The sequence below is a fragment of the Canis lupus genome, chromosome 15 (assembly GCF_048164855.1).
Source record: "Canis lupus baileyi chromosome 15, mCanLup2.hap1, whole genome shotgun sequence".
NCBI lineage: Eukaryota > Metazoa > Chordata > Mammalia > Carnivora > Canidae > Canis > Canis lupus.
In genome coordinates this window covers 32316693-32335243 of record NC_132852.1, presented here as the reverse complement: position 1 = coordinate 32335243, position 18551 = coordinate 32316693, and the positions used below count along the sequence as shown (strand labels likewise).

The window sequence follows — 18551 nt, the reverse complement described above, 5'->3', positions numbered from 1 at the left end:
TACCTTCTTTTAGATTGTAGATTCCATGAAGGCAAAGGACAAGAATATCTAAATTAACAGATAGCTGAATGAAGCATGTTGAAACTCTGTGACCACTCTCTGTAACAAATATGTATTAAATACATATGATGTACAACTAAATTTATTTTAAATAAACTTTGCAAACTGACATGGCCACCAGCATTATAAAACTTGATCATTTTCCTCATCCTCACCAGTAATAAACATTTGGTGGTATTTGCTAATTGATGGGTAAAATTAATATTAAATCTTTGACATATACTTCTTGGTTATCAGCCAAGTTGAATATTAAAACATGTTTATCAACTATTTCATTTACCCTTCTACAAATCACAAATTTGTATTTTTTACCATTTTGATTTTGTTTTACAGTTTTAAAATGTAGCTACAGAATCTCTAAAAATAAGTACAAACATAAATTAATTGCATAGATTCCATTGTTCCTGTATCAGGTGCTTAATCACACGAATTACACCCTAATTTTATGCTATTTCTTCCAATCCATTAATTCCTTCTTTCATCACCAATTTGGAGTTACAGAAATCAAAAGATCAGTTCCACTATTCCAGAAGCAAGAGAAGTTTGACTAAAATGGTTAGCTCTAGACAAAGATGGTCTTATGCAGGGAAGAACTTACATCTTAAAAAAAATAAATCAACATTTTATGAGGAGGATTCATAAAGAGAAGTAAAAGGAACAAGATTTGTCTTCCATTTCTTAATGAAATGACCTTCTTTCCACAGCAAAGTCCTTCTTCTGGAAGTCACATAAGATGTTGATATGAGGATGAAGTTTTGATGCTCATATGAAATTCCTTAATTCCTTTGTTATTTTTTCTAACACACAGATTTAGTTAATCCTGCTGAGATGCGGTATTTAGTGAAGACTGACAATATACCACACAGCACTAGTGACCAGCAACAGAAGCTGTGTCCTGATCTGATCTGACAGTCATCTGATTGGGAGGTGGAACATGTATAGTTGAGGGGCTTAATATCCTTATCCTCCTTAGAGAGGATGTCAGACACTATCAGAAACAGATTTATACCAAGTTGTATTAGAAACACAAAATACTATTCCTCCTGATATCTTTTATCAAGAGGCAGCTTGATACAAGAGAACAAATGTGGGCTTGGAGGTAAGGCTTGATTCAAATCCAGGCTCTCTTATAATTAGTTATAAGACCTGAGGCAAGGTATCTAACCTACTGTATCCTCCTAATTCTTCCATATAGAAAAAGAATACTATAATACTCGACAGAACAATGAAACTGTTGTATACATTCAAAAGTAGGTAAGTGTAAACTGACCAGGCTATTTATTATAGGCCATATAATAAGCACTCCATATTAACAGAAATTATTATAAATTTCCCTTCTTAAGGTCTGGCCCAACTGCCTCCCCAAATTCTCTTACCTCCCAAACTCCTCCACCTTCCCCAGAAAATCAGTTTAAGCACTCAGCTGCCTGTTCCAGCTTTCCTATTCCTACAAGATGTACAGAGCCCTCCAGCCTCATCTCTAGGCCCCAAATGTAGAACTTATTCATATAAATGCAGACAGCCAGGAAGCAAATTTAGGAGAAGCATAAACAATAAGCTTCTTATGCTGGGCTGTCTAATGAGGCTCTATAAGTTTCAGGGCTTCCTAAGCAATGTCTTTTATGGATATACTCTCCACTCAAAGAATTAGTGACCCCTGAACAACAGCACATCTAAATTACAAACCTTTTACCCTTACTTTTAGAAGATCCTACCAGTTTTAAAGGGGTAATTAAAAAGATGAATGGCCATTCACAGTCTAACTCACAGGGAATGTATTTGGTGTTCTTCCCATACTGTGGTTATCACACAAGACTCTCCCTCCCCTATAAAGCCTCCCTCACAGAAGAAACAAATAGCCAGATTTTTTCCAGGGCCTCCTGCACATGACCAGGAAATGGTTTGGCTGGAGGCTGACATTCAGAGGCTAACAGACACATAAGTTGAGGCTTTTTCCCCTCAGGTGAATTGATCGAAGGTTAAATTGGGCACTCAAAAAGCAAGAGAACCTCCCATGGCCTTTGCTAAACATTTTGTACTGTCTTTTCAAAGACATACTGCTTTTAACCCTGAAGCTCCAGAACACAAAAATCTTGTAATTTATATATCAATAGACAGTATTCTCTCTGATACAAAGGCAAAATCAGAATAGCATGCTTGGGTGGGCCAAACTCTACAATAATGAAATTATTACAGTGGAAGAAGGCTACCCAATTCTTGGAACGTAGCTTACAGGAATGTACATCAACAACAAAACAAAAACAAAAAGAGAATGAGTAATTCTTGATTTACAACTTGAATCTTTAGAGATACAAAATTGTAACTCTAAGAGCAATTCCAAGTCCAATCACTGTTTCCTATTTGCCTTCAGACATTTAAAGAGACTGTAAAAAAAAAAATCATAACATTGGAAGTAAAATTGTTGTGCACTGAAGAAAAAGAAAAATTTACCCAGATTTCTCAAAGACAAACAGACCCCAAGAATCCTAGGAGAAAACCTGCATTCTTACCTGTCCCTTGAAGATATAAATCTTATCATGTCTTTGAAGTGTAAACACTCCAGGAGGAACTAAATCTATACCCTAAGACAAAAAAAAAGAAGAAGAAAGAAAGAAAGAAAGAAAGAAAGAAAGAAAGAAAGAAAGAAAGAAAGAAAGAAAGAAAAGAAAAGAAAAGAAAGAAAAGAAAAGAAAAGAAAAGAAAAGAAAAGAAAAGAAAAGAAAAGAAAAGAAAAGAAAAGAAAGAAAAGAAAAGAAAAGAAAAGAAAAGAAAAGAAAAGAAAAGAAAAGAAAAGAAGAAAAGAAAAGAAAAGAAAAGAAAAGAAAAGAAAAGAGAAATGCCCAAATCTGGTCCATGGTCTTCATAAGATCACTTGTCAAGGACAAATACAAATCTCAAAAGACTTCTCTACAAATATTGGTAAAAAACTAGAACCATGCAAGTGGGTAACTTTATCTTGTTCCACCTGCCAGAGACTCCAGGATTCATAAACTAGTGAGTTTTGTATTGCCCCTGATTTATAGCTAAAATTTTAGAACAGAAGCTATGTAGTCTCTGTGTCAGCCTTTTTATATTTATCTATGGAATATATATATATATATATATATATATATATATATATATATATATGACATTTTTCAACTTCTGGAGGTTATTGCAAAAATTAATTTGTAAAGAACTCTTTAATTGGCTTACAGACAGGTGCTTATCAAGTTATGTATTCTAAATCTCAGAAATACAATGGAAATGAACTCAGATGTTTATCAAGTTCACACGCTCTCATATGTTTTGGTAAAAGCTAGTTTAATTTTGCTGATTTAATTTTAGAGGATTTAATTTTAGAGTTATCAGCATTAAGTATCATACTTATAGTCTATCTGTTTTTACTAAAAGTCAAATGAACTCATGCTATCTCTGTAACAAACTTTGTCAGCAAGATAGATAATTTCAAACGATGGCTAACTGCTTTAATGTCCCATGAAATCATCATAAGGAATCTAAAAATGGTTGCTAAAAAAAAGTGTATTAAATAGAAGTAGGAGGAGAGTTTTTAGGTAATCATTTCAACAATGTTTCACAGTATGTGTACTTGAAAATAGCTAAATTTCTTTGACTTCCACTGGTAAGAGTTGTGCTATGTTAAATGGCACTTCATTGACTATCTAGATAATTTCCAAATAAGATAAAATACAGAAACATTGGTTACTGAACATAAGTTTATCCACTTCTGGATTCTTATTACAGAGAAACTAAAGATATCTGGATTTGCCAGTGTACATGCCTGATGCCACATACTAAATAAACTGTACTATGAGAAAGTGTATGCTTCTAAAAAATCATGAAATACTCTCAAAAATTTGCCAATTTAAAAAATGCTGGCATGACAAACAGTTGACAATGGCTTAGTTTTCACCAGAAATTAAGGTTTCCACGGGTTAAGAATTCTAATATACAGGGGCACCTGGGTGGCTCAGTTGGTTAGATGTCTGCCTTAGGCCCAGGTCATGATTCCAGTCCCATATCAGGCTCTCTGCAGGGACCCTGCTTCTCCCTTTGCCTATGTCTCTGGCTCTCTGTGTCTCTCATGGATAAATAAATAGAATCTTAAAAAAATAAAACTAGTAAAAAATAAGATGGCAAAAAATGTATGCAAGGAAAATTTGATTTTTGTTGTTGTTAGAAAAGGTATGAGGTATAGAGATCCATTTTTTTTAGAGGAAAGTGAAAGTGATTTTGCCTAAATGGCTATTTCAGAATGGAAGAAGGAAAATGAAAGGCCAACTATGGGCAAAGGAAGTTGACCAGAGAGAGAGAGAAAAAAAAGGAAACCTTGTACAGTTGGAGTTGGCTAAAAAATTGATTTTTAATCAATTAATTTAATAAATTATAAAATTTATTATAAGAGGTTTAAAATTAAGCTTTATGGATGTCTGGGTGGCTCAGCAGTTGAGCATCTGCCTTCAGCTCAGGTCATGATCCCTGGGTCCGGGATGGAGTCCCACATTGGGCTCCTACGAGGAGCCTACTTCTCCCTTTGCATATGTCTCTGCCTCTCTCTCTGTCTCTCATTAATAAATAAACAAAATCTTCTAAAAAATAAAATACAATAAAATAAATAAAATTAAGTTTTAACACCACTAGTGTGCTTATATAAATCTAAATCTGCTGGAAGGACAAAGTTTCTGGGACTGTTGGTCTGCTCTTGGTAAGATACTGTGAAAGTTTTTTCTTTACCTTTTAAGTAATTTGCCTAGAAACAAATATTATTTAGTGTTCTATCAAATTAATTTTCTGTACTTCATATTATCTTTATCATCAGGTCTTTGATTATTTAAGTACACCCAAGTCTTCCTGATATTGAAAGAGCTAAGTTTTGCTTGGACTATGTTCTCTTCTATACTTGCCTCTGAAATCTTTTTGTCGTTCAGCTAAGTGGATAATTAAGTATTGTTTCATAATTATCTGTAATCTTAGTTAAATGACTGAAGTTTTTTGTTTTGTTTTGTTTTTTCACAAAATTCCCAAAATTCAGTTTCTAAATGACGTCTTCTTGGCCTCAAACTAACTTTCAGATTTCCCAGAGGAATCCCTGGAATATTTCAAAAGATTTATTTTCTCTGTATTAAAAAAGGATGGGGGTGTGAAAAAGAGAAAGAGATAGGTTACACTACTTAGGCTTATGGGCACATTAATTACATAGGAAATACTGCCAAATAAATAGTAATGAATCTTCTTAGGTTATATTTGGGGTGCCTGGCTGGCTTAGTTAGAAGACTCTTGATCTTGGGGTCATGAGCTCAAGCTCCATGAAGGGGGTATAGATAAATAAATTAAAACCTTCTTAGGTTATAGTATACAGGTAATTGTTATTAATACAAATATTCTAAAATTGCATGAAATTTCTAAAAAATCTGGAATGTCCTGGTATAAGGTTATCTCCTGTAGTTCTAGTTATTATCTTAAATGTTGTATATTACAGAAAACCAAATTTCCTCATCAATGATGAGCAATCCCTTGATCTTCAATGATTGTCATTTTTAAGTTTTTTGTCATTTATAGGAAGTTTATTGTTTTACCCTGATGCTTTTGCAATAGCATTCCTGCTAGTGTCACTTTCATTTTTAGAGAAAGTCATGGAAAAGACTGTGATAAGTATAGAATACAGGTATCTACTAACTTTCAGGTTCTATCATTGAATTAGATAAGAAATTACAGAATTTTAATGGAAAAAAACAAAACAAAACATAAAGTTGCTAACAAAAGATCCAGATCAACAAGAATGACAAGGGACAGAAAGTGATGAGAAAGAATTTTTATGACTTTTTGTTTGAAATACTGCTGGCTCTCTAATATTTTGTTTTCCAGATATAAGGAAACCTCTCCTCCTAAGCGAACAATGACAACAGTTTGGTAAAATAGACCTTTACAAGCAGAACTGAAACATCTTTTTCTCCCCTACCCGATCCTCCAGAATTCAAAAACACTAGTATTATTATTTCATGGCCATATAGTTATTTGTGTAAATTTCTTAAACATCTATTCTTGTAACAGGACACAAATGAAAACATTAGTTATATCAACAAGGCTTTGATTAGGTCATGTTTGAGACAGTCATGCACAGAGCCGGGTATAACCAGGCAGCTTTAAGGAACTTCACGGACCTTACGGAGTCAGTCAGACCCCTTGAAGACAGGGCTCCCGGGCAGCCCCGGTGGCCCAACGGTTTAGCGCCACCTTCTGCCCGGGCCTGATCCTGAAGACCAGGGATGAAGACCCATGTCTGGATCTCTGCATGGAGCCTGCTTCTCCCTCTGCCTGTGCTCTGCCTCTCTCTCTCTCTCTCTCTCTCTCTCTCTCTGCCTCTCATGAATAAATAAAATAAAAATCTTAAAAAAAAGAGAAAAGAAAAGAAAAAAAAGAAAAGAAAAAAAAAGAAAGAAAAGAAAAAAAGAAAAGAAAAGAAAAGAAAAAAGAAAAGAAAAAAGAAAAGAAAAGAAAAAAAAGAAAAAAAGAAAAAAGAAAAAAGAAAAGAAAAGAAAGAAAAGAAAAGAAAAAAAGAAAAGAAAAGAAGAAAAGAAAGAAAAGAAAAAAGAAAGAAAAGAAAAGAAAAGAAAAGAAAAGAAAAGAAAAGAAAAGAAAAGAAAAGAAAAGAAAAGAAAAGAAAAGAAAAGAAAAGAAAAGAAAAAAGAAAGAAAACAGGGCTCCTGGCAGCCTTACCAGGTGAGTAATGAAGGTCACTCGAGGTACCTACGAGCAGATCAGGATACTTGCAAGCCTTGAAAGGCTTTTAAAAGTCTGAGATTCCTTATAAAAAGTTCCAGCACAACAGATTAAAAGATTCTATGGTCAATCACTTTTCTTGCTGTCCCTATGTAAATCATTAAGCCAACTTTATTGAAACTAGATGTGATTGGCAAATGAGTCTTACTATAGTTATCTTGGATAGAAATGGGGGTGATGGTAGAGAGAAAAGCAGTTTCAGTAGAAAGCACACTTAATGGAGATTAGATTCTAGTTCTATTGTCTTCAAGGCATTGTTTTCTACCTATAAGCTGGGTTGGATCCTAGATTTTTGTAGTTGTCTCCAATTCTGGGCTACAACTCTTCAAACTGACACTTTCAATTTCTCCCCAACCTTCTGACTTCAAATCCTGGAGAACTGACACTGCCATTCTACCGAAGCCATGCAAGCTACAATTAGAGGATATGATATATTCTTCGAAGAAATCACAGCAGGTCATGTATGAATAATCTCTGTGCCTATTGGTATGTGAGCCATTCAGATGACTCAAGACATTCAAACTGCAAATGAAGAAAATCTGTCAGATTGCCATTGGCCACCCTGACTCTATCTGAAGATGCCCTCGGCTTGACAGATAGAAATCTTCTTGACTGGCTACCCTCAGAACACTGAAACCAGGATTGTACTCTGCTCTAAGCATTAACAATTGTTCTGTTTCTATAGAACTGTCTCCTAATACGTACCTGACCATTGCTTGAAATGATTTTAACTGGACTGACCTATTGTCAGGACTTAGAGATTGGATCAAAGAGAACAATCTATCAACTCAACCTCTGGACTGTGAAATTTCTTGGGGAAGTTTCATAGGTGGGGTTCATGGGGAAAATATATGACCCCAAAATAGGACACTATGACATGTGGATTATTTTGAGCTGAAGGCAATCAAGAACTAACAGATTCAGTAAGAGGTTTTGGGGTTTTTTTTTACACCTCTCCCTTAACTCCCTGAAGGAATCTGGATAGAGAGCCTGTACCATGAAGAGAGGTTATACCACAGATAACTTTTTATGTCAGAAACACTTATCCCTGTGGCATGGGAAAGATATATGTGTGTGTGTGTGTGTGTGTGTGTGTGTGTGTGTGTGTAGGTATATAATATATATATCTAAATAGATCAATAGATTTTTTTTAACCAAACACTTGCTCCTCCCATCTTATGAATTGTCTTTCCCTCTGCTTATAGTTCCAGACCCCCAACCTCTTCTCCTTAACTCAGAATACCATATAAGCCTCAATTGCCTAGCCTGCCTGATAGACCTTTGGGGTTCCCATATGTACAGAATTAAATCTGTGTATTTGTGTGTTACCTCCTGTAACTCTGTAACTCTGCCCTATGTCAATTAAGTGATTAGACCAGCCAAAGAACCTAGAAGGGGGAAGGAAAAATTCTCCTTCCCTAAGATCACAACCCAGTGACCAATTCTGAGGACCTGAATGTTCTTTGAGGATTAAGGCCACTAGACTTTGCTGTAATGTGTTTGGTAAAGAGCTTTATGTACATCATTTAAAAACCTAAAGTTGTACATTGAGAATCTGGTATTTGACTTATGAAGCTTAAAGGAAAAAAAAAAGCAACAACAGAAAAGCCTACTACACACTTGATCAGCTTAGTATTACCTAATCAGCTTAACTGCACTGGGGTGAAACCTGGTCTGCATGCTGTCAGCAAGAACAATGGAAGGAAAAAGAACACTCTAACACTAAGTTTAATTACATGATGTAATTTAATTATTTAGCTATCCCAGCACCCTACCTCCATATATACAAATAAATATGAATCAGACAACATGTATATATCACTAGGCTATTTGTTTGCCATTTGTCATCAGTATGTTGATACCTTGCAGATACCTAAAGCTTATTAGCAAGCATTCAATTTTTTGGCACTTAGGGTCTGGGTCAGAGATCTGTAATGACCTGTGTTACTAATGAACAGGTTTTGAAATTAAAAGAAACAACCAATACTAGTTGATACTTTGGGGGAAGATATTAAACCATCATTCAAATGAGTCCACGCACCCTAGAAGGAATGAAACATTTCCTACCATTCAGAGGTAACTTCCAGGCAAAGATGTAGGGGGTCCAGGAGATGATCAAAATTTTTTTTTTAGGTAAGTGGGGAATAGAAAGAACAGATGCTGAGATCATTACACTATCATTCTCTTACTCCTTCTCCTGTCTCTTAGTCTTTTTTTGAAATGCAAATATATATCAAAGCAAATTTGACTATCATACTTACCTAGTCAAATACAAATGTTGCCATTTTAAATAGTAACTTACAGAACCAGTAGCACTGCAAAATCTGGGGAAGGAGATATGTTCTGGTACCCTTACTTTAAAAATGGATCTATAAACTTTTCAGATACAGTTTTACCTAAATGGATTAACTTATACTTGTTTAGAATTAATCTTTTTTTAAAAAAAAGTAGGCTCCACACTCAGCATGGAACCCAAAGGGGAGCTTAAACTCACAAGCCTGAGATCAAGACCTGGGCTGAGATCAAAAGTCAGACGCCTAACTGAGCCATCCAGTTGCCCCTAGAATTAATCTTTAGGTAACTCTAGAATCATCAACCAAAGGACTCACAAACAGGAGACCAACAATGGCATTTACAGTTGATTAGAATCAGAATTTAACACCCTAACTGAGAAATGGAGAGAAAGCGCACTGTGTACTTTTATCAGAAGAAAACAAAGTCCCGGGCATCCTGTGGCTCAGAGGTTTAGCGCAGCCTTCAGTCCAGGGCGTGATCCTGGAGACCCGGGATCGAGTCCCACATCAGGCTCCCTGCATGGAGCCTGCTTCTCCCCTTGCCTGTGTCTCTGCCTCTCTCTGTGTGTCTCTGCCTCTCTCTCTCTCTCTGTCTCTGCCTCTCTCTCTCTCTCTGTGTCTCTCATGAATAAATAAAATCTTAAAAAAAAAAAAAAAAGAAAGAAAGAAAGAAAACAAAGTCCAGACATTAAAAATCAGTGTAGGGATCCCTGGGTGGCGCAGCGGTTTGGCGCCTGCCTTTGGCCCAGGGCGCGATCCTGGAGACCCGGGATCGAATCCCACGTCGGGCTCCCGGTGCATGGAGCCTGCTTCTCCCTCTGCCTGTGTCTCTGCCTCTCTCTCTCTCTGTGACTATCATAAATAAATAAAAATTAAAAAAAAATAAATAAATAAATAAATAAAATAAAAAAATAAAAATCAGTGTAAGACAGTGCTTAAAGCTGATAGTATGAGGCATACAATGGCGTGCCAGTACTGGATGAAGCTAATAAGAATGACGTTAGAACCCACTCACCAGAAAAACCCCTAGACCCATGCTGCATCGCCCTTCCATACCTATTATACAATCCCTAAGATGAAAAATGTAAAGGCAAACTGAGACTTAGAAATGATTTTTCCCACTGGATGGTTGATAATATGTTGTCTATACAAAAGACCAGTTGATTTTGGGAATCATAGTAAATCTGACTGGACATTGTCCATCTTTCAGGAAGGAGCCTCTAGAGTACAATGATTATCACCACATAAAAACACCACCTCCTTGTTTATCTGCTATAGGTAAGGGATAAGCGAAGATCCTAAAAATCTCAATACAGAAGAGGAAAAAAAAACAGTAAGGATCCTACAATTGTTTACTATTCAACATCTCAGAGTGCAACTTCTAAGGTGTTTTTATTTTTATTTTTTTTATTTTTTTTATTTTTGTTCAGGTGACTCATTATAGATAACAAGCCCATAATAAAATGTAATAAAAGCAGAAGTGAAGGCACACAAAGTTCTGACCCATACTAACTATAAGTAATCATCTACTCATACAGGCAGTGTGCCTGGCTATGGGGCTGGAACAAATGTTGCTATGGAGGGTATAGAAATATCAGATATATCAATACACACTTAATGGAGCAAACTGGGCTTTCACCTCTTGTTAAAAATTACCGGGGCATGGGGCACAGTGAATACTCAGTGAAAACCAATGTAAGTGACATAAGCATTTTTCCCTCTTGGATAATTCCTTTTTCTTGGATGGCAGAAATTAGATTTTCTTCATGAGGGAAAACAATAATCCTTCATCTTTCAACATTTAAAGTTCTTCGACATAATCTGATAGAGATTAAAATGTGAACACTACAAAAAACAAAATAATTCACTTGTCTTCCATTTCCCCCTACATTTGTAGTCCCCACCTCACACTCATCCTAGATGAAACTGCTATGACAACCACAAAGACTGGGGTGACAGGGGAATCCACTTGGCTTCCAAGATACCACATGCTTCTGAGGTTATGTGTGCATTACAGATGCAGCCAAGATTGATGAGGTGAGCTCCCACTCTTATTATACCTCCAGTGTCCAAGGACTCATGGAGCTACTTTCTGAAGAATGTGCTGCTCTTCCTATGACTGCAGGGAACAACACAACCTGCAAGATAAATGTGGACCCCGGATTTGGTTGAAGGTCTGGGCTTGTAGCAAATGCAGATTACTGGTTTTCTATTAGTAAGTGGAAAACAGTGGGCTTCTGTTAGATTAATTATATATCAAAGCAATGTTCTCAATTGACAACAGTAGACTTGAATGTAATACTACCAGAACAGAACTGTGCTTTTTCCCTTGGTCTCACAGGGAACTATTTCACTCCTGGGCCATTATCACACTGCAGTGATTCAGAGAAGAATGTAATGCTTAATGAGCCAAATATGAAGATAATTATGCCAGTTATATTTGGGACACACACAAAATATAGTCGACCGTACTTGTCGACTCTTTATGAACACTCTAGCGCAGGGAGAGAAGAGAAGATTTTCTTTTTTAATACCTGCACTGGATTTTACTATGACTAAATATCTTTGAAGTAACACATTGCTTTTCTGCCCAATTAAAATAACAACAAAAAGTTAGTCAAAGAGTGCATTCTTAATTTCAGAGGCTATAAAAGGGATTTTAAGTTGCTCTGAAACTCTTAATCTTATTCATGTGACCTTCCAAGTGTATAATCAGATGTCATTTTTTTTTAAGATTTTATTTATCTATTTGAGAGAACAAGTGAGTGCACATGAGCTGGGGGGAGGGGCAGAGGCAGAGGGAGAAGTAGACTCCATACTGAGCAGGGAGCCTGAGGCAGGATAGATCCCAGGACCCTAACATCATGACCTGAGCTGAAGATAGACACCTAACTCACTGAGCCACCCAGGCACCCCAGATCTGTTGTTTCTTAAAAATTATCTACTGACACAGCAGTATCTCTTCGTAATTGCTTTTTTGTGAATAACATTTTAGATAAGCCTACACAACAATACCACTGTAATTATAAGTAAAAATAAGCCTTAAGTCACAAAAGGACTCGAAGAACGAAATAATTCTAGATCTGTTTAATATAACTTGTTAATATAGATCTGTCTTAAACAAAGCTGGTAGATAGCAAAGATAATCACTAATTGACAAATACTGTTAATAAGGTTTCCATGGCAAGTATTCAGAGTAAGTAAGAGCGAAAGGCAGTAATGCTAAGTTTTGAAGACACGTGCTTTAAAAAAATACTTTATAGGAATATTTGGGGTGAATCCGTTTTGGAACAGGCAGAAAGGGGTAGTGTGGTTGAAATCTATCTTAGGAATCTGTGTGTTAATGACAGAAAGCACTATTGAAATCATCCCCCTTAAATCATTTTACAGACACGTAAAGTGTCAATCAGAGAACCTAAGTAAGTTGGCCAAGTTTACTCAACTAGCTAATGATGAAGTCGAGCTCGAGAAACTAGAAACCCCTCTCTTAATAGAGTTCTTTTTGTCATCTGAAACCAAGAATCAAGTGCAAAAATCTGACATTTAAACCCAAAGTTACCTTAAAGTATTTTTTTCCTTTGAGATGAAACTTCCTCTTTCTGCATAAACGTCTTGCAGAGTAAAAATATGCCAAGGCATTTCAGGAATTGGTTGAAATCGCAAAGCTCATTGTAATCATCTTCGCAAGCTCTCGGAGTTCTGGGAGGGCTCCACTGATCAGAAAAAGGGCAAGTGAAACATCACGCTTGGAGGGAATTTAGATTTGTCTCCACATGAGAGCTCATCAAAGACTAACTGAATTGAGTTTAGATCAGATTACTGCCAAGTAGGTGCACAACTGATTAGAAAAATGATTCCTAAAATCTGATTTTAGACATCCAAGTAGGATGCCAGTTCTCTAATGCATTGTCACAGCATTTATTCCAAAAATAGTCTTTGAACAAAATAAACATACTTAAATGTTAATTTTTAGAATCAGCAAATATCTCATGAGGATATTAGGATTAGTAAAGCACGCTATGTGCAATGTTTTGAGGGCTGGGTATCATGAGGTCACAAAATCTCAGACTTTGGATAGTCAAACAATCATGTGAATTGTTCCTCAAGGCATCTTAAGTTCAATACCTAAGAGAAGCACATAAAGCTGATCATTGCTTTAATTTTAAAAAACATTTTGATTAAGGCTGGGTTAGAGAGTTTGTTCATTAAGGTGCTGATGAGACCCAATTTAGTTAGGTGTGTAACAACGTTAGAGCAGCTGCTTAAAATACCATGTTACTTTTACAATTTTGAAAAATGGACATATACGCAAAGAGAAAGACATATTTAGAAAGGCCAATAGGGATGTTTCAAATGGTAGAATGATCCTACATCCCAAGGGTGGATATATATATTCAGGGCTTATATTTATCTTATATTTTAAGGTTCAAATGGGATTTCAAATGAAATTCTCACTAACCAAACCATTCATGGGGTTGGAATTCACAGCATTAGAATCAACTCCTAATCTCTACAAGGAGCCATTGGGAGAAGTCTGGACAACCGAGCATTTCTTAACTCCTATATTTTTCTCCCTCTCTAAACTAATTCAGTTTACCTACTCTCTCCTTTTGTCATTGAAGCAATCCCTCTTCTGTGACAGGAAAACAATCAAAATTTGGTTTCAGGTAGTCATCTTCATAAAAGGAACTTGTTCATTCCCCCATGTAGGTTCTTTTTTTAAGATTATTTATTTTAGAGAGAGCAAGTGAACACAGGAAGCGGCAAAGGGAGAGGGAGAGAACCCCATGGAGACAGCCCTCTAATCACAGAGCCTGACTTGGGGCACAATCCCACAACCCTGAGATCATGGTCTGAGCCAAAATCAAAAGCTCAACTGACCAAGCCACCCAGGAGTTTCTCCCTCGTGTAGCTTTATTCTTTTTCTCTCATCCCACCTCACCTCTTCCTCCTCTGCTATTCCCTCTTAAAGAGCAAAACAAACAAACAAACAAACAAACAAAAGACAAGACAAAATAAACCCCTTCCTTTCAGGAAAAAAAAAATGTTTTCCGTCCATTTTCTAATACAAAAAAAAAAAAATCAGATTTGTATAACCCAAAACTCATTAACATGCTTGCTGAGCAATGGGCCACCTCTACCGGATGTCACCCTTTGTCTGTCTCTAGCAATCTGTCTGAGGGAATAGAAACAGTATAAACATGTGTGGTTCCATTAATAGCAGGTGCCCTAGCTTTTTCAAAAGGTAGAGAAGGCTGCATTCAGATTTTCATTATACAGTTCTTGATGCATATAAACATTATAGTAGTAAACAATGGTTAAACAATATGCATAATGTGAACATGAGGAATGAAGCATGGTAATAAAAGGAATGATCCACTTATGTCAAGGAAATATCCCAATACCATGACTCCATGTTCCCCTCTGATATGATGGCCTATCTGAAATGCACTATTAACAACCACCACTCTATGCAACATTTTTCTTCTTTTTCTTTTTTCAGATCATTTCCTCCTTCATGTTTATGGTTTTACCCTATGGGTATATAACTGTACACAACTTTTATTTGTTTTTGAACTTTATAAAAATCTCAGTAGGGTACAAGCATTTTTCTGACTGCTTTTAAAATATATATATATCTTTGAGATAGAATTCCTATATCATAAAATTCACCCACTTCAAGTGTATAATTCAATGGTTTTAGCATATGCACAGTTACATAACCATCACCACAACCTAAGTTTATTTTATTTTTTTTAAGTAGGCCCCATGCCCAACATGGGGCTCAAACTCACAACCCCAGATTAAGAATCACATACTCTATAGACTAAGCCAACCAGGCACCCCCACAATCTAAGTGTAGAATGCATTCATCACCCCAGAAATTTTGCACTCTTAACTCTTTGAGAAACAGCCATCTCTTGCACACTGCCTATACAATTTTACATTCCCACCAACCATGTTCAAAGGTTCATATTTTTCCACATCCTCTTCAAAACTTATGATCCTTCTTTTTGATAATAGCCATCCTAGTATGAGTGTAAAATAGTTTCTCATTATGGCTTTGATTTGTATTTCCCTAATGGCTATGGATGTTGAGCATCTTTCATATGTTTATTGGCAATTTCTGTTCTTCTGATAGCTTTTTGCACTCAGCATTGTTTTCAAAATCCATCCATGTCAATGCATGTGGTTGGAGATCATGCATTTCACTGCAATATTCTATGGCGTGAATATATCATGATTTACTTATACATTTTCTTGTCAATGGCCATTTCAGTTTGTTTTGTTTTGCTTAGCTACTGAAAATCATCCTGCTATGAACTTTCTTTACATATCTTCTGGTATACTCTAAATAATCACAACCTCCCCCTTTTATCAACTAAATAAATGTCTAATAGTAAAAACTGCCTTTGTGCAGCATATCAAAAGGCATAACTGGTCAACCTAATAGGCTACAAGCTAAGTGTAATTCAGTCATTCAGTACGGTCGGTACATGATGCATGCTGAGCATATATATTTGTTCTAAATTTTGAAGGTTTGCTCAGAAGAAGGAACACAATATGTATTTCCTGAATAAAATGACAGATATATACATATCTATACATAAGTATAGATTCAAAAAGTCATATATAAAAACTATGCAGTAATATAGTCAGCCCTGTTCAAGGCTATCATTTTTTTAAGTTTAGAGCCCTATTTTTTTAAAAAAATAAGATATGAATCAATCTGAAAAATCCTTGATTAGAACTACACAAATGATCTAGGACAAGAAATACCAGGAGAATGACTCAAGAGACTGGACTCCTTCAAATCAGCACATGGGAACACATGCTTATTTTAAGGGTGGAGGCAAATAGTTGGTCTTCATCACTTCTGGAGAAAAGCAAGAGAGAATGGGACTTCGATTAGAGCAGTAAGATTTTAGGTCAAGTGCTATGAAAAAATTCCCAACTCTAGTGTTCTGAGATATTAAAAAATGTAACCAAGGAATCTGGGAACTGCTACTGAAGTACGAGGGAAACTAAACCAGGAAGACAAGTTGACAAAAGTAAAGCCATTTTGGTTTCAGGCTGATCCTTAACCTGAAAGTCAGCAGGTTATAAAAAGAGTCACAATATCTGACTCATGGAAAACTACAAGACCTCACTTCCTGGGATCCCTGGGTGGCGCAGTGGTTTAGCGCCTGCCTTTGGCCCAGGGCGCGATCCTGGAAACCTGGGATCGAATCCCACGTCAAGCTCCCTGCATGGAGCCTGCTTCTCCCTCTGCCTATGTCTGCCTCTCTCTCTCTCTCTCTGTGTGACTATCATGAATAAATAAATAAAATCTTTAAAAAAAAAAAAAAAGACCTCACTTCCTCTTGAAGTAAAGGCCGTATAGGCTGGACATTCTTAAAATTGCTCCCTGTTGGTAATTAAACAACCCTAAAACAATGGAAAAACTCACTGCCTAACATAAATGATAAACTCAAAGTTAACCTACCTATACAGTTAAGCTAAAACAACAACAAACTTATAAAACCATTTATTAGAGGTAAAGGTAGGGGAGATCCTCTTCATCTGAGAGGAGATGCTACTATTAAGTAGCTCCTTTCTTACTTCTCTACTAAATAAATCTTTATGCCTTTCTCAAATGGCTTCCTCTTGAATTTTTTCTCATCTAAAGTAAAGAAACCTCTAAGCAAGAGGCATGAGGTCCCACATCTTGGTGAGGGGCATGACATTCTTCCTCTTGGGGGTTTGGCCAATCCAGCATCACTAGTCTGATATTTTTTTTCAAAGAGTAAAGAAAATTTCTAGGATAACTTAAATTAAGCACTATTCATAGGGAGAGGGGCACATTATGCACATTATTATAAGAGTAGCATTCAATTCCTTTGATGACCTCTTCCTTTGGAATATATCATTTAAATGACTCTGCCTAGCAACCACTATTTGTTAAGTAATGATTTCTCTCACTGCTTTTTAATTAGAGACATAGAGAAATTTCCACCAGGACATGAGCCAGAAAAAGCATGCATAAATATATTCTAGATGTTTTCTAGACAATAAGTAAAATCAATACACCCATCTGCTATGAGTAGAACTAATAAATCAAGGAAAGCATATTTGTGGAATAGAATACTATACTGCAATAAGAAAGGACTATCGATCTACCTACCAACATGGAAAAAATCTCAACTAATAAGAAAAAAAAAAAAACACACAGAAGAATATATCTGTAGGAATCCATGTTTATAAAATTTTATAAAACATGGTCATAAAGCAATGCAAGAAATAACTATTCACAAGTATGTAAATGTATGCTAAAATATAAAAATAAAATAGAAGGATATTAAATTACCAAGAGGAGCTGCTCTTAGGGAAATGGGGAGGGAAAGACAATGGAAAGAGGTATGAAAGAAAAAGTACTTTGATTTTATCTCTACTTTTATTTCTCTTGTTCAAAATGTACAAAGCTGTTACAGAAAACCAATGCCATTTAATAAAAAATAAGAATTAAAAATAACAAGGGTTAAAGGTAGGTATATATTTTTATGGTATTTTTTAAAATTCTCAGACAACAGATAATCAAAATCTCTGATTAATCCATTGTTTCCAGTATAACCCTACTGAATTTCAAAAGTTCCAGCCCAAATGAGAAAAATGTATTGTGAGTAAATGCTCACTTTTCGTTATGCTTTATGAAATGCTGGAAATAATGCGCTTTCCCCAACTGCTCTACAACCCCGTGGTATCCCAAGTTAAAGTCAAGGGGATGGCAACGGCTCTCTTCAATATCTTCTCACAGACAAAGAATCAGACCTTCCTAATTTCATTTCCCTCTCTTTAAAAATAAAAGGAAACAATAAAGACATTGCCTATTTTCAACTAACCTCTATGTCAGGATTTGCTTTGTTACAGAGTTGCTACGCCACCAGCAAGAACTAATTCCTACCTTTCCGTTCTTTTCCACCCATACATCTGGTTCCCAAATTCTTTGAACAAGATTGCATGACAGCCTACATGCTCTATCAATCGTCCAGCTACCTGAATCAGGGAAATCAAAGAGAGGCACATTCCTGAAGATGGGGCCGAACCATTGGTTTTCAGGGAAAAGAGAAGACATAGTTTTGGAAAAGAAGGTAAAAACAGGGAATAAAAACTCTCGACTACAAAAAGGCTAAATGATCTCAAAATCCTAATCCTAAAGCTTTTACAATTATTGTGCTGAAATAATCCTAAAGGCAGAGAAGAATGTAGATCTCTTAAAAGCTTCAGTGAGAACAGTGGGATGTGGTCTTATTCGATGTGGTATTATCCATTTTATCTTAAAATTTGGGCGAATTTTGAGTTTCACTTGATATAACTAGTTAATGAAAACAAACAAAAAATGGTCTTTTATGTTTAAGTAAAATCAATGCTCCAAAAAGA

The 18551-nt window shown here is 35.9% G+C and overlaps 1 protein-coding gene across 7 annotated transcripts in view; it reads right to left on the bottom strand.

The window, feature by feature from the left end:
- UNC5D (unc-5 netrin receptor D) overlaps positions 1-18551 on the bottom strand; it is a 531156-nt gene that overhangs the window by 238478 nt on the left and 274127 nt on the right. The window contains exon 1 of one of the 7 annotated variants that reach the window (XM_072776404.1): positions 12694-12823. The exons of the other annotated variants lie outside the window; for them this stretch is intronic. The gene's annotated coding sequence lies outside the window, so the exon portion shown is untranslated. Of the gene's footprint in view, positions 1-12693; positions 12824-18551 lie in introns of those variants that run through there. 7 annotated transcript variants of the gene reach the window in all.